The sequence below is a fragment of the Ambystoma mexicanum genome, chromosome 4q (assembly GCF_040938575.1).
Source record: "Ambystoma mexicanum isolate Mex_15411 chromosome 4q, UKY_AmexF1_1, whole genome shotgun sequence".
NCBI classification, from domain to species: Eukaryota; Metazoa; Chordata; class Amphibia; order Caudata; family Ambystomatidae; genus Ambystoma; species Ambystoma mexicanum.
Window position 1 is genome coordinate 208,730,295 of NC_090928.1, and position 17,211 is coordinate 208,747,505.

The following is a 17,211-nucleotide window of genomic DNA, read 5'->3' on the forward strand; positions in this document are numbered from 1 at the left end:
ACAACAAGCCTAGACGCAGCAACAAACCCTTCACTCACGAGTACAGCAGAGAACTGGTCGAGAAAAGGCGTCTAGTGAGGAAAACGAAAAGACAACTGCGCATCCATCCATCACCAGAAAATCAAGTCAGTTTCAACAGGGCTCAGATAACCTACAAATCCTGGATCAGGCAACAGCGATCACATTTATACCAGCAGAATGCGGAAGCCATGCTGAAGCTGGTTTGTGGTCACCACCCGCGAGAATTTTGGTCCCTTTTAAGATCTACATCAGCTCCTATGGAGGAATCACCAACAAACCCAATTAGCGAGGAAGCCTGGATGAATTTCTACAAAACCCTTTTCCAGACACCCTCAGCGTTAAACCCCTTGGAGACCAGCACTCAATTGGAGCCTTGGGTAGACCTGAGCGACGAAGCGGAGATAACCAAAGTTCTTCATAGACTCAAACCATCGAGAGCTCCTGGTCCGGACGGAATTACCAACTTCGAGCTTAAACAAAACCCAAAAGAATGGTCCACGCTGATAAGCGCCATTTTCAAACGATGCAAAAAATCTCGGCAAATTCCGTCCTCATGGACCACATCAATCGTGGTGCCCATATTCAAAAAGGGGCGCAAAGAAGAGCCAAAGAACTACCGCCCCAAAGCATTGTTGAATACCATCGGTAAAGTCTTTGGAGCTTTACTACTACAACATTTTCAGCGATGGGCACTGCAGGCCTCGTGTGTTGACCCGTTCCAGACGGGGTTCACAAAAAACAATGGCACAGCGACAAATATCATGTACTTGAGCGCACTAAAGAGCAAAGTCCTTGGAGGAGGGCCACTTGTCTTTTTGGCGTTTGTCGACCTGGCTCAAGCCTTGGACCAAGTGAACAGAGCAATTCTTTGGGAAAAATTGAGACACTGGAACTGCCCCACAGAAATCGTCCAACCTATCTGAGCGCTCCACCAAGACACCAAGATGCGCGTGAGACTGAATCAAGCTGGCTTATTATCGGCAGAAATCCCAGTGGGAAGAGGAGTGAAGCAGGGCTGTCCATTAGCCCTGGCCCTCTTCATCGCATATCTTGGCGACTTCAAGCATTCCAAACCATCTATTCGCTCTTTCCCCCCGTCCATGGGGGAGCAGAAAACAACAAGTCTATTATACGCAGATGACCTGATTTTAATGGACATGACTCCGATCGGCCTCCAGCACCAGTTAGACAATCTGGCTGTTTACATTAGAGCTAATGACCTACCTTCAACGTATCCAAAACCAAGATACTGGTGTTGGAAAAAGCGAAATGCCCAAAAGAAAAACTGTCCTGGTACCTGGAGGCGGTCGCATTAGAAAAAGTCTACAACTTCAAATACTTGGGAGTCACCTTTGACTGCTCTAGCATCAACACAACCTTGCAGTGCTCCCTAATGGACAAAGCAAAAAAACTGGCGGCACAAGCTTGTGCGTTGGACAAGAAATTCGGACGCTTTTCCCTGCTGCCGATGGTCCGATTCTACCGTGCAAAGGTGGTTCCGTCCCTCACCTATGCAGCGGAAGCTCTACCCCACACGCCAGCGCCCCTGTGGCAGAAGTTAGAGGGTTACTTTTGGCGCACGGTACTAGGCCTGCCAAAATCAACATCTATGCTATTAATTAGAAGAGAGTTAGGTCTCCTCTCTTTGGGTGGAACCACGGAGATAAAAAGCATGATGCTATACAGGAAAACGCTGCTTCCGGACTGTCCGCACCTACTAGCCACAATGCACTGTGGGTGCACGCTGTAGCGTGCTAAAATCCTGGGAAGAAGCGTGTAAACTGAAACTGTTGGAAATTCACTCTTCAGAGGTCGAGCTCATCCGATATCCGAAAAAAATAAAATAGGAAAATGGGCGAGCGCGACTGGATCAAAACCCTGGACAACGCAGCACAGGCAAAATCAGTTACACATCTTCCGCCCTACCAAAGTAAACTAAACATGGTCCCAAATTACCTGAGTAAGTTTCCTAGCAAATCGGCTAGAAATTTGTTTTTTGAGAGTGCGCTTAAATCTTCTGAAAACCAAGGAGATCTTAATACTCAGAGGGCTAAGCAACTCAGACACATGCCATTTTTGCAAAAACGAAAAAGAGGTTGAAACCATACGCCAACTGTTACTAAACTGTCCAGGAACAAAGGCAATAGGCAAAAAGTTTCTGCTACCGCACCTTTCGGGATCGTACACTAAGGAAGAGGAACTGTGGTGGGGTTGCTTAATGAGCGAGGAAAGGACTACTTGGACAATCGCCACCACACAGACTCTCAAACACATCTTGTCTCTGTGAATCAAAAGCTTGGTTTTCTAACTAATTAAGCTCTCACTGCGACTACTGTGATGTAAATCTAGACCGCTTTCTGCAGCTATGCTCTTCTTCCTCCTTCTTCTTTTCCTTTTCTTGGACTGCACTCAATACCTCTTCTTTTTTCTGCAGTTTCTTCTTCTACATTGTTTGTAAAAATCATTAAATTGATTAAATCAAAGAAATAAATAAAATAAATAGCTGGGATCCTAGAGGGAAGGGCGGGCTGCAGGGCAATGATAGAAACAAGTTTGGAGATGCGCAGAGTGGCCAAGGTTGGGGACCTACGGAACGAGGGAGGGTGGAAGACATTTGAGGAATTGCAGGAGGGTATGGGTATGCACGAAGGACAGTTCTTGCTGTATATCACGATCTTGGGTGTGCTGCGTAGGAGATGGCCAAACAACACGGAAAGGGATATTGAAGACAAGAACATCGAGATGTTGCTTACAGTGGTGGAAGGGGACATGCTGTTTCCAGAATCTGTGAGATTTTGATAGGTCAAATCTTGCGGGCTGAACTGAAATGTAAGGCGAAATGATAACTGGAATTGGGGAAGACCTTTGAAGATAGAGAATGGGGAGAAATAAAATGGTACCATAAAAAGGTTTCCATGAACGCTAATACAACTGTACATAGTACAGAGAGCATACCTCACGCCCGCTGTTATCTCTACCTTTAAACGGGCCAGAAGGCAAGAATGTTCTAAATGTAAAGCAGCCGGGCTCACACATGTTCTGGGAATGCCCGGTAGTACAGGGCTTCTGGAAGAAAGTAGCAGATAAGGTGGCCCAACGAGGTATAGACTTAGATGTCGAGACGCCGGAGGCCTGCATGTTGGGCCGATACAAGAAAAGTGTGAAAGATAAACCGCTGAACAAACTCAAAGATTTGATGTGTATAATGGTCAACTGCAACGCAGCCATGGGGTGGAAAGACACGAAAGAAGCGAGTGTGATCAGATGGTGGAAGGAACTGGAGAAGTGGTGTACGGCTGAGACAGGGGTGTGGGAGAAGGTGATCAGGGGACAGAATGTAGAGATGGGAACAGACATACAAAGATGAATAGCACTGACGATAACATTGTTTGCTAAGGTAATCAAAAGAGTGATTGAGCGGGAACTGGAGGAGGATGATGCACGAAGAGCAACTGGTTGACCAGTTAGGTTATATAGGCCATGCAGGGGGCACGGTGTGTAGTAGTAGTTGTAGTAGATGAACACATATGTTAAACAAATAATTTATATTATGGCAGAATTTATTGTGGTTTTGGTTTTGTTGTTGGTTTGTTTATGGTTTATAAAATTCAATAAAAATATATATTTTTTTTAATTCAATGGGGTACCACAGTTAGTATTAGAATAGCATGCAAGAAAGCCTTCAATGCAAGCCCACCTGCCCCTAAGACAACCCATGACAAGGCCCAGTCGCATACGAAATAGAGCCCAGCCTAATAAAAAAAAAAACAGTTGAGCACAGGCAGAGAGGGTTAAACCCAGCTTGATTGCTGCTCCATTTTAGCATTTCCCTGCACCAGACCCTTTATTTGATATGTTATTTTTTCAAATCAAAGACTGTGCATCATCTTGGAGATGATTAATTTCCAGCTCTGCAAGATAGTACTGTAGCTAATGCAATATGTTGGGTATGGATAAACCCAGTGCATGGGGAGTGCGGGTTGTGTTTAGAGGCTGTGAGAGGGTCAGGGTCCTAATAATTTCGCATTTATATAGCACTACGAACCCTCAGGTATCTGAGCGCTGCTTATTATTACCCAAGGTGTGTGGTGCTCATTTATCGACCTCGGAAGGATGAAAGGCTGAGTTTGGCCCTGCCGGGATTCGAACCTGTGTTAGCAGGCTCTGCACAGATGTCAAAGCGAGCGCTCTACTCGCTGTGCCTCCTGACCCTGTCAGGGGGCAACGGGGACCCCTCCCAACCGGAGTAGGCGGCTTACTATGTTACATGCCAGAGCCGGTCCTATCTTAGAGGTGCAGTGGAGGATTTGGGGGAAGACCCCAGTTCCTGATCCCCCTGAGGGTGTTAGACATGATAGTAATATTGGTACCACTATCTGTCACACTATGCCTTGCAGCCTCATGTCTGGGCAGAGTTCTTTCCTTTTACTTACAGGCCCACAGGCTCTGGTATACAGTTAAAAAGTGGCAGAGAACACCTTGAAAGGAAGCCAAGGGGCCAAATGGGAGCCTCACTCTCCAGTCACCATCCAGATTACGTACAGAAAACCAACCACGCAGGGCTACAGGAAGGAGATGCACACGGCAGTCGCTGACAAAACCAGCCACAGAAACCCCACGGACACCAGTTAGCAGAGATGGAGGGAGGGATAAGCCAAATCAATATGGCCCGTCCCCTCGGGAAGACAGAGGGAGGGATTGGTCAGAGTGGTCAGGTGCCAGCAGAGGCCAATAGCAGTGGAAGGAAGAGAAGAGCATGGGGGGTATAAAAGAACCATGCTCACAAGCAGAAATTAAGGGTGTTCACGTGCGGCCAGGAGGAGAGGGGGTGGACTGAGGGACTTGATGGAGGACAGAAGTTGGAGCAGAGTATGGAAGACTTGTGGGAGATTGTGGAAAAGAGTGCAAGTTTGTTTGTTTGTTTGTTTATTTATTTGTAATGCGCGAGAGACCCAGGGGTATCAGGGCGCAGAAGATACATGAATACTTTCAGTTTAGGGTTACACAGTTATATACATACAATAAACATAATCAATACATCATTACATAATTTAACAATAATGTTCAACATCAACAGGGCATTAACAGTGCAAGATAAAGAGTAGTGATTGAAGGAGGGTAGATGGAGTGCATTAGTGGTCATTTTCTTTGAACCACTTAGTGCAGTTATGCCTGAAGTTTAGATAGGTTTGGTCTGCCCTCAAGAAGGGGGGGTAGGGATTTCCAGAGCTGTGCAGCTTTGACTGGGAAACTACTCCCACCAGCTTTAGTCAATTTGAAACTTGGTACAATCAGACAATTTGTGTTTGCCATGCTAATGGGCCGGCTGGAAGATTTTCTAATGAATCTCTCTATGAGATAGCAGGGTGCAGCGTTATTTAGGCACTTGTGTGTTAGTGAAGCAGTTTTTAGCAGTATTTTGTCACTGGTAGAAAGCCAGTTATTCTGTCTCCTCGCCTCCAAGTGGTGCTCTTTTCTAGCTATGACCAATGCTGCTCTAATTGTTATTATTATTATTCTGGAGAATCTGAATTTTGCTGACAATGTAGTTATTGACTCCAAGGTACAGGGAGTTACAATAGACCAATTTAGATAAGATTAAAGCTCTGACCAGAGTGATACAGCTATTGTTAGATAGGAAAGATTTACCAGCTCTGAATAGCTTGCATGTGTATGCAGAGGCAGAGGCCAAGGAATTAACTTGTTTGGTAAAGGAGAGGGTGGAGTCTAGATAAAAGCCTAGCGTTTTTACCTCTTTATCAACATTAATAGTGTTGCCATTGATAATAAAGGAGGTGTATTTGTGGCCCAGTTTATTAAGTTTGGAGGTAGATCCGAGAATGATGAGCTCAGTTTTGTCATCATTCAGGCATAGACCATGGACAGCCATCCATGCCTGGATGATGAGATAGATTTTATTTACCAAGGCTAAATCCTTGGCGTAATCCCCAGTAAGTGGTATGAGAATCCGGGTATCATCTGCACAGTTAGTGTAGGTGATACCAAGAAGGTCCAGATCATCGAAAAGGGGCTTAGTAAATATATTGTACATTGTGGGTGAGACACAGGAGCCCTGTGGCACTCCACAAGTAATAGGGATAGGGATAGGGTCTGCTGCTGCTGATGGCGAAACGACTCTCATAGTCCTGTTGCTCAGAAAGGATTGAATCCAGACTATGGCCTCCTGAGAGAAGTGGGCTGCTGAGTCAAGGTGGTTGCATAGGACCTTGTGGTCCACCATGTCGAACGCAGCAGAGATATCAAAAAGGAGTATTAAGGCCGATTTCCCCTTGTTCCTAAGCTTGTTGATCTGGGCCTTGAGATCGATCAGTGCCGCTTCGGTGCCATGTTAAGGCCTGAAACCTGATTGGCGGACTCCTAGGAGCTGTTTGTGCTCTAAGTACTCCTGTATCTGGAGATAGGCCACCCTGTCTAGAATTTTCAGTAAAAATGGCACATTAGTAATAGGCCTATAGTTGGTGGGTATAGTTGGATCTAATGACTGTTATTTGAGGAGCGGGAGTACCCAAGACTCTTTTAAATTGCTAGGGATGGTGCCAGTAGAGAATTATGCATTGATTAGCTTAGATATGATGGGTGCAAGGTCTCTGGCCGCATCTTTAATGATTTGGGTGGGCATTTATCTCCCTGACAGTTTGAGGGTTTGAGAGAGAGGATGTTTTTTTCAACCTCAAGAATTGAGACTTTTGCAAAACTAAATCGTTGTAGTGGTTTATGGGGAGGTGTGGGAATGCTAGCCGGTGTGATTATATTAGGTGGGTTTCCTTTTTTTTTAGCAATCTTATCCTGCAGGGTAGTTACTTTGTTAGATAAGGCCTTCTCTATATTGGAGCACCAGACTTTGTCCTTTACACAGTTGTCTGGCACAGGGACCGGGGCTTCAAGCTCTTTTAAGATTACATATAGTTCCTTTGTGCTTGAATTTGCTTGCAGTATCCTATTGTTGTACGTTTCCTGCTTGGTGAGAAGTATTTCTTTCTTATAGAGAGATGAGATATTGATAAGGCTGGTTCTGTTTTCATCTACGGGTGTCTGCCTCCAAATGCTTTCGCTTTTTCTTTTTTCCATTCTCAGGGTTTTGAGGTGTGCAGTGAATCAAGAGTTTAGGTGTGCTTTTGGTTTACTTTTTCTCATTTTTAGAGGGGCAATGGTGTCTAAGGCTTCAGTCATAGTTTTATTATATTTGTTAACTAAAGTAGTGGGATCAGTGGTATCTGGTAATGCGTTGAGGGTTGGTAATATTAAGGGTAGGAGTTTATCTGCTGTGATGTTCTTTTTATTCCTCGTTAGGGTAGGAGGGGAAGGGAGATTGTTTTTGGTTGTGAGAATTTTAGCTGCTAGTGTGAATGCTACAAGATAGTGGTCTGTCCATAACTGTGGAGTTATGACAGTGATGGAGGCATTGCAGTTGTAATCTGCCACCCAATCAAGTGTTCTTCCTTTGTCAAGTGTACGAAGGGTCACTCTTTGAGTGAGGCTGAGTTCAGTAAGAACATTGGCAATTGCTGCTGCTTGCTGGTCTTTGGGATCATTGAATCCCAAATTGAGATCCCCTAGCAAGGGTACTTGCAAGGTGTTTTTTAGATTGTCAGACATAATGGTGGAGATGTCCTCCTCAAATGCACCAATGGGGCCTGGAGGTCTGTATATTAGATGTATGGTGAGCGTTTGGGAATCGGAGATAGGTAGTTTAGCAGTGAGGGATTCACAGGTTTTAACGTCAGGAGAGGGGCCTAGTCTCATGGCTAGATTAGATTTAGCTATGAGAGCTATGCCTCCTCCTCGAGCCTCGATTCTGTCTGCTCTAAGAATAGTATAATTGTTAGGTACTGCGAGCATGAGGGCAGGGCCTGCTGCTGCAAGTAGCCAATATTCAGTAATGGCTAAAAAAGTCGTAATTATCTGGCTGAATTAAGTCGGCTATCTCTGCGGCATGAACCACTAGGGATCTAGCATTTATTAAGGCCCCCTTGAGGTCAGGAAGCAGGAGGCTTGTCATTAGGTTGGGTGAAGTATAGTTATTTACTTCATCATCCAATATCGCAATGTGGGGAATTGTGTTTGAGAGGGAGTGATACCAAGCATTAGAGGGTGGAGTCTTTGTTGTGAGAGTGAATGTTGGAATGAGTGATAGTAGAGAGGGTATGGGAGACATGAGAGAGTGAAAGAAGAGGGTGATTAGAAAGTGAGATTCGTCCAGAGAGGGAGTGAAAGAGAGTGAAAGGGGATGTGAAAGAGAGGAGACAGGCTTAGAGGGAGAGGTTGAAGAATAGCCAGGAGGACCGGAGGGGAGAGAGGTAGACAGTAGGAGAGGGTGATTGTTTGCAGGGACAGAAGTGCAGATAGAGGGAGAGAGAGTAGGGAAGACAGTGAGGAAGAGTGGAAGAAGTGAGAGATTGAGAGGCAGAGATCAGAGGGAGTACTAGGACAGAGAGTGAGAGAGCGAGAAGGAGGAAGAAGGAGGGAGCAGTAGGAGATAGAGAGAGGGGAAGCAGGCGAATAGGACAGATGAAAGACAGTAGAGGGTAGAGAATGAGGGAATAGGTGGAGGTAGGATGAAAGACACAGCGGAAGAATAGGGAGAGAAGAGAGTGTGAGAGAAGAGCAAGAGAGCGAGTGAGCACAACTTGGTCCTCATTGTGTCAGACATCATCAGAGTAGTACGTTGTCCTTAAAACATTCCAGCAGTATTTAAATAGCGGAGGCTATAGCCTTTAGGCCCTCATTTGAAGTACAGGCTCGTCAAAGATAAAAGGAGTTAACTATCTGTAGTCCTGTTTTATGACAGACTGGGGAGTAGGGAGGCCTGATAAGGGGTCGAGGGAGCCGAATGGAGGTTGAGAAATAGACCAGAGACTCCCCATAGTGTGGCCTTCCTGCAGTCCATTGGAAGGGAAGTTGTGAAATTTGTTTATAAACTGTTGAAACCAATTAAGTGAATCTTGGAGCTATTAAAGCCATCTGCAACACACACCGCTGTAGGAAGATTGGGCAAGTGATTTAAGTTTTCTTTTAGGTGCATTGAGGATGGGGTAAAGAAAAATAAATGTGGCAGGTGACTCGCAAAGATGCATGGTCCCATATTGCAAAACTTTTAAACTTTCCTCCTCCTCTCATGACTGGTCAACGTACCCTGACCAATTACCTACCTTATCTGAGGGGGTGTGACATGTGAGGGCTTGGGGAGGCTTCATAAGGGCATCTAAGCCCCACCCCCTTCTCCATGCGGACCTGCCACGTTTCTAGTATTGACAACATGGTCAACCATAGGGAACTGCTGCTCCCTCTTTTCCTGGCTTAGTTCTAGGCCCTTTCTAATCAAGAAATTCACTGGTGGGCTAGTGGAGTTGTGTTAGATATGGCCCTCCTGGAGGTCTTTGTTTAAGAAACACTGCTAGGGGTTTAGTGGTGGTTCCTTGAATGTAGGCTCCAACAGGCTCTGTCTGCTGGAGCTGAGCTGAGCTTCCAGTTGTTGTGTCGGTTCCCTGTTACGTGGCAGCAGTCTTCCTAGGGCTGGCTCCACCTCCTCCTCTCTCTGCTTCGAGGAGTCACACACACACACACCTCTGTGTATGTCATCCCAGGGGCTGCTGTTCCGCCGTGCTGGCTTGCGTGGCCTGGCCTCTCCAGCCTGTTCCTGGCAACGGTGCTGTTGCTGCTACAGGTAAGGGGGGGGTCAAGGAGGCTCCTGCCCTATCTCGCTCCTGCACCTGAAGGGGTGCTAGGGGTCAGGCTCCCTCCCTCCCCTGACAAGGCCTGGGGGCACAGCCTGTACACCTAATTAATTTCTCTGCCGTTTGGTGATCAACATTATTGGTTTAGACTGTGTCCGCTACCTGATCAGGGCTTGTAATCTGCTGCGGATCGTGGATGTGTAACAACCATCTCATTTTATCAGGCTCTTAATGCTGGTTTTCCTGTTAAACTAGTGTGATGATTCACAGGTTCCCGTCACTTTTCCCCAGAGGGAAGCTCTTCCCTATGAGGCTAGGAAGATGAGGCTGCTATGCAATAGTCCCCTCCTGTGAAAGACCTCCCTAAACCCTTGTTTTCAGAAGTCAATTACCTTAATGACTCCTTCTCCCGCCCAACCTGAAAATACTTCTGTGTGTTGTTGCAAAGTCTCTACTATCTCATCTATAAGAACAGATAGGACTGAGACAAAGAAGAACCAAAGAAACATATGAAGGCATGAAGAGGCAGAAAAGACATCGACACTACGCTGGGGTGGGCCGAGCAATATGCCGATGTGCCGCATTGAAGGAGGAGTTCCTGGAGTACCGGCGACGCGGCGAGGCCGGGTAACAGGGGCGCATGAGCGCCAAGGACTTTGAGGACGGCGTAGAGCAATCTATGCTTCTTTGACAGCCATACATTTTGTATACCGCATTAGCAGTGTGCGTTTGGAATAACTTGAATTACCGGCTGGTCCTGGAAGACCACCCAACACTCTGGTAATGAGGACAGATTGGGGACGGACCCTCGTTTTATACCAAAAGACCTCATGGTGGTGCCTGGTTCACAATTGGGCAATATCTTGAGCAATTTTGGCTTTGGACTCATGATTTTAATACGTGTCCGCTTTCAAGGATGTAATTCTAATACATTTTTCTTTTGATAGTTGAACTCTTTCTCCGCCCCCCACCCGGGAAAGCCGGGTGGAGTCCAGGGATCCAAAAGAGGCAAGTATTCCTTGTGAGTAATCTCCCTCGTCACAGTAGTGATACCCCGAGAACCAAGAGTCATGTATTCCTCAGGAGTGAACTCCCTCATCAAAGTAGTGATACCCAGAGAACTGAAAGTCAAGTATTACTCAGGAGTGATCTCCCTCATCATGGTAGTGATACCCAGAGAACTGTGAGTCAAGTATTCCTCAGGAGTGAACTCCCTCATCACAGTAGTGATACCCATAGAAACAAGAGTCAAGTATTCCTCAGGAGTGATCTCGCTCGTCACGGTAGTGAACTGAGAGTGAAGAATTTTCCAGGAATGATCTCCCTCGTCACAGTAGTGATATCCAGAAAACTAAGAGTCAATTATTCCTAGTAAACCCCCTTATCGCAGTAGTGATACCTGGAAAACTAAGAGTCAAGTATTCCTCAGGAGTGATCTTCTTCGTCACAGTGGCAACACAAATAAACATAAATATCAAAGGTTTCTCGTGAGTGAACTCCCTCGTCACAGTGGGAAACCCAACACATATGAAAGATACCAAAAGGAACAAGAACTGTCACAGAGTAATCTCACCAATAGTCAAGATAGAAGAAATCCTGACAAAGTATAAACAATAATAAGAGTGGATAAAACACTAACCCTGTTGTTCAAAAATCCTTGGAAGGAAGCAAAGAGACTTTGAAGACTTGTGTAAAGGAATATCCAGGGCAGTTTTCAAATACCTTCCAGATAGACCAGGACAAGGGAGTCATTGTCCTGGTCTAATTGTATTTAGTAAATTAGACTCGATTGTAAGAGACTTCTATTAAATCAGCCTAAGACTGGATTGTTTTACCAGGAGAAGGGAGTCATTCTCCTGGTGTATGTTTTTTTTATAAGAAGTTCAATGAATGCCTTTATTTCTTAGTGGTAGGGATAAAGTAGTTGGTTTGGACAGAGGACAGTGTTTTGGTTTTTGACTTACATCCTGTGGATCGCCCAAGTTATTCTATGTTGAGGTAGGGAAAGCTCCTCTAGGAATAGGTGAAGAAGAGGGATTTTCTCTTTATTTGAATAAAAGTCTATAGCCAAAACGATAATGCCTTATCAGCCTCCTTACTCCATCTCGTCACACTAGCCAGTAAATAGGAACATGGAGACTGGGTTCTAAGAGGTTAAGGTTCAGATCAGTAGCTTCTGCTGTGATGTCATGCAGATTGTTTGTTGGTTGGGTGGCTTTGAACTATGGTAGAAGTGGTCTGGTAGCGGGTGGCAGCATAGATCTCCAGGGAAGCTTGAAGGAAATAACTGTATCATAGTGACTGCATGACTTTCATTGGACTGGACCAATGACTGCGAGGACTTGCGACAGAACTTGGCATGAAAAGGGTTCTATGACATATTTCCTCATTTTAAATCCCTAACACAAAAAAACGTTTTATTTTGTCAGTTTTTGTGTTGGCTTTAAAATACTGAAATATCACATATTAGCCCCCTCCTCTCCTCTGCAAGGTGACCCCTTCCCCATCCCCACCCTCTCCTGCTGGTTGTCTTGATAATGGGCAGCGGTGTGTGCGGCAGGGGCATGACAGTCCGATTTAGAAAGACAGCTATGTGCAGTCACAGAGCAGTCTTTCTAAATAGATATTTCTTTTGTTCGTTTTTTAGAAAACGGTCTTTTGACCTAATACCATGAAAAGTCATCTGTGATAAAAAAAGATATGAGGTAGAGTGAGGAGAACAATTTTATTTAAGTGATGCTGTCAACAGAGTCCCTGACTGAAGGGGGCCCAATTAAGACTTCCTCAGATTCTCCCCTGCCCTAATAGAAAGTAGGAAATACTAACACATAAGGACAGGAAAACTACCATTTTGTGGTTCAAGCTGTAATGAGGGGAAAGGTAGTTAAAACAAATGAAAACTAGGAGCAGTGGCATTAAAGTAGGGTTGGCAGAGACCCTGCAGCAAGGGGAGTTCCATTGCTTTCCCCATGTAGTTTAAAAAAGTGTCAGAGTGGGATTATGTGATCAGGTGTACTCTGGTGCATGCAGGGAGGAGGGTAGTCCCAATGGCAGGGAACAAGAAACTTACAGCATGATGTGCACTTTGTCCCTCACCCCTAAAGGTGAGGGGTCAATTCCTGGACACCATTATGCCCTGGCAAAGGGTCACCCCATAGGTTAACCAGCTTCAGAACAAATGTGATACTAGGAACCGTGATAGATCCAGGTAAAATAATAGGAAGGACAGAATAATATATTATTTTTTCTGGTCCTGGCTTCAGTGAGCGCACACATTGAATTTATCACAGGCCAACAATGGACCACACTGGATCCACTCCACCATCCCCGACCAGCTGGCAAGGTGGGGCGCTGAACAACCTGCAATTAAAGATATTAAGACAGATGATGGGCCACAAACCTTTTTTTTTTAACATTTATTTTTTTGCCCATCATCACAGAATGTAATACGATACAATCGTAAAAGCAATAACCAACATTAGCATGACATTGCGTGAAAAAAACATACTAACTCTCAAGTTAATGGAATGCATAGCTTCACATAACACTTCAATGGTAATATTACCCAGCACCTGTCTTATTTACTCTACTCTCGCCCAACCATAACATTACATCTCACCCATGTATCATGATGCTTCATTACCCACCCGACTGATCCACATCCCCCCGACCCTCTGTACATATCATGTAGGCACCATATCTGGAGACGTTGTCAGAACATTCAACAGTTGACCCCAGCCAGCAACAATTCCCTCCTCCATTTCCATTGTCCTGGTTATACGCAAAATCTCCATTTCCGCCCACCCACATCTTTTAATGTATGTAACCCATTGTACTATAAGTGGGCCCCTGGGACTCTTGCGTGAAATTGTGACACACCGTCACGCTAATAGCAGAGAAACCTCATTATTTTCTTCTCATGTCGTTCCCTCTTACCCCCGGGTAACTTTCACAATAAACAAGTGGATGGTGCACATTCATATTCCCCCCATTTATTAGGTGTTAGTCCTATCCATCACTAACCTCCAACTTCCAGATCGTAGGGCAATTCAATACCATATGCCAGAACCCCACTAAATCTTGCTTACATCTGGAGCAGTTGTGATGTACTTCCGGGTTAATTTCATGCAGTTTAGCCAGTGCCATGTACATACTATGGAGAAGATTATATTGAATTAACTTAAATCTTGCGTTCCTGGACACCTTCTTCACAGGTTACCAAATCTTTGCCATTGTCGATCAAACATAGAAGCTCCCAGGTAATTTCCCACTTTGTCTGAGCCACAGGAACCGAAGTGTGCTGCCGACCAAATAATAGTTGTAAACCAATGATACCAAACCTTTCTCATCCCCCATGGAGATAAGTGACTCTATTAAAGGATTTGGACCTGGTTTTGCCATCAAATCCAACCACAAGTCCAACGTCGTCCTTACTATTCTCCTGTAATTCAAAAACTGCCCCTGTGGTCTACTGTACTTACTTCTCTGCCCATTGTATAAACGTAAGTAACTTGCCTTCCATAAAGAAATCCCCTATTGACTTGCACCCCATTCTATGTAATGTGGAGAGACTCATATCCCTAAATATCCTCTAGAGACCTGCATCAAAGCCTAGTGGTAGCTCCTTACAGTATCCTTCACGTAACCAAAATGTCAACACTAGCCTTCTCCGTGCTTGCTGTACCACAAGCACGACGCACATCTTCCCTTTCCATCCCATCACATCCCACAATAGTTCTATTCCCTAGCAGCATTTCGGGAAGCCCCCAAACAATCTGTGTGGCTCACCATCCTGTATCTGAGCTGCATATATAATGCAGTTTATCGCTTGGCCGTTTATTCTCGACGGAAAGCATCTTACTTCTTTTAAATCAGCAGGTAATTCGGAGATAAATAGCTTAAATAGCAGTGCAGCCAACGGGCATCCTTGTTTGACTCCTTTTGATGTAGGAATTGAGTTTGTCAAATCACCGTTCTGATTGGTTCGAGTACGAACCAATGTTTCTTCATGAAGAGCTCTAATCGGATCCAATATGGGCAATGGACATTTCCACCTTATTAGTTTTTGCCAGAGGAGATTTTGATTTATTTTGTCGAAGGCTTGCTTCATATCCACAAACGCTAGGAATAGAGTTTTGCGTCCTTTTAGCGAGGCTAATTTTAGAATATTTAAAAGTAATAAATTTGCTTCAGTGCCTACACCTTTTGTAAAGCCTGTTTGGCGACAATCGCCAATCTCGACGTGTTTACCCCATGCTGGCAATTTTTTTTGTAGAAATGAGGCAAATAGTTTACCAATTGTATCCAACAAGGCTATAGGACGGTAGTTTGCTGGGTCCGCCCTTGAACCCTTTTTGTGAATTGGCGCTACCACGGCTGTTCGCCAAGATGAGGGTATTTTTTGTTTGGTTGCTATTTTTCCAAAAAGTATTGCAATAAACTGTGCCCACCCTTCTGCTTCCGTTTTGAGCATCACGTTTGAGATGTTATCAGGGCCTGCAGCTCTCGAATTTTTCAACTGCTTGATTGCGTTCAAGATGTCGGAACTAGATTCTATTACGTTCCATCGTTCAGTTGGTGTCCTTTGGATTGTTTCTTGCTCATTTTCTTCATCGTTGAATAACTTGATAAAGTAAGCTTCCCATGAAAGGGGAGCTATTTCGTTGATCAATAGTTGGTTACTTTTCGTGTTGCCAGTATTTAAAATAGCCCAAATTTCTCGAGAATTGTGTTTTTGAAATAGATTTAGCATTGTTTCTGCTCGTTCTTGATCTTTTTGAGTGGTGAATGCTTTAACCCAATTTCTATAACGTTGTCGGCGATGTCGTAACTGTTCATCTCGCGTGATGTTATTTAATTTCTGAATTTTCCTTATGTCTCGCAGAAAGAGTTTTCTTACAGTCGCAAGCTGACTGCTAAATTTGTGTTGGTGTTGGTGACCAACTATCTCTTTTATGTTCGTCTTTACTAGAAATGTACTTAATAATGGCACGTAATTAGCATCTAGTGCCGCTGTGGGTTCTCCGAATGTGTCGGTCAACTGGCAAATATGCTTCCGATTCATTTAGAGGCGAGTTCCGCTTGCATTTGAGAGCAGACAGCGTTGGCATATTTTATCAGAGTGCTCTGCTCGGTCTCCTGCCAGGTCAACTTCAGCGGAAAATGATCGCTATTAGCAGCTGGTATCACGTTTAGATGTGTGACCTTTTTTAGTAAGTTATGTGAGATCCAGATGTAATCTAATGTTTTGTTGGTTTATTTTTGGTGCCAGGTTATATTGGCTGGAATGTCACCTAGAACCTGTCCGTTCAACATGATGCAATTTCGGTTACTCATTGCTGTGTGCCACATTTTGGCCTCCACTGACAATTTTTCAAACGTGGTAGGCCTTTGTTTGGTCGTGATATTATCAATCTCAAACCAAGTGTTGTTTAAATCTCCACATATCATGATTTGGAGATTTATTACAATGGTTAGGTAGGTGTCTATCATTGTCGTTACGGATTTAACAAATTTAGCAGGGCTGATCATTGCAGAGTTCCAGTAAGTATTTATCAGCAACAACCAAGATTTTTCGGAGTTTGAAACAATTAGCACTCCTTGAACAAATAGGTTTGGGTTAGGTACTTCTTTCACCTGCCAGTGTATTGAATGTTTTATCATCATCAATAAGCCTGAGAAGGGTCTTCCATTTCGATTTTTCCTAACTGGACTTAGTAAGATCGTGCAACCATCTCTTGTGGGAGGTTCTCGCAGCCATGTTTTTTGTAAACATAAGGAGAAATGTTCATCTAAGTTTACCGGAAAGTTATTTAGCAGGTGTACGAATCCTCCTGTGTTCCAAGAAATTAGGTTCTGAGCCTGGCCTTGGCATTCGATCCGTAGCTAGTTCCGGGCGATGGTGTGCTGTCTTCGTCGTGTTTCTTGTTGCTGTGATGCCGTATTCTATTTCTCTTGCCTTGTCCTAGAAAAATGGTGCCTCAATTGTTCTCTTCTTTGTTCCATTCGTATCACTGGAGCAAACTTTTCTTTAGAGACGTAATCGACATTAGTTGTGTCCTGTGGTTCAAGGGAGAGATTGAATACATGTAATAGGAGGTCATCTTTTGCATCAATGAGCGTTCTCCTTACGGCCTGTGAATTGATATGTAGCAGCACTTGGTCGGAGGTTCTTTCAGTTGCATATTCTACAATCAGTATGTCCTCAGAGGTTACTGTACGCAGCGCTGGTATACATTTGAATAATTTCATGATGTTACTGCGGTTTAAATTTACATCGACATCGTCTGAATGAATGTTTTGTAACCTTAGTATTATTTGTGCACAGTTTTTGGTAAGCTCTTGCCTCTGTGGCTGATTTCAGCTTTGGGTAAATTCTTTCTGTTGCTGTAATAGTGTAAATTTGGGATTTAATTTACAGCATGACTTAGCGTTGCCTTTATTCTGTTGTAAAATTTGCCTGGATCTTTTAACGTCTGGCGAAGGGGTCCATTTT

At 44.3% G+C, this 17,211-nt stretch overlaps 1 protein-coding gene across 1 annotated transcript in view; it reads right to left on the reverse strand.

Annotated features, from left to right (window-relative positions):
• LOC138467595 (potassium/sodium hyperpolarization-activated cyclic nucleotide-gated channel 4-like) overlaps nucleotides 1-17,211 on the reverse strand; it is a 2,558,748-nt gene that overhangs the window by 294,642 nt on the left and 2,246,895 nt on the right. The gene's annotated exons all lie outside the window — the stretch shown is intronic.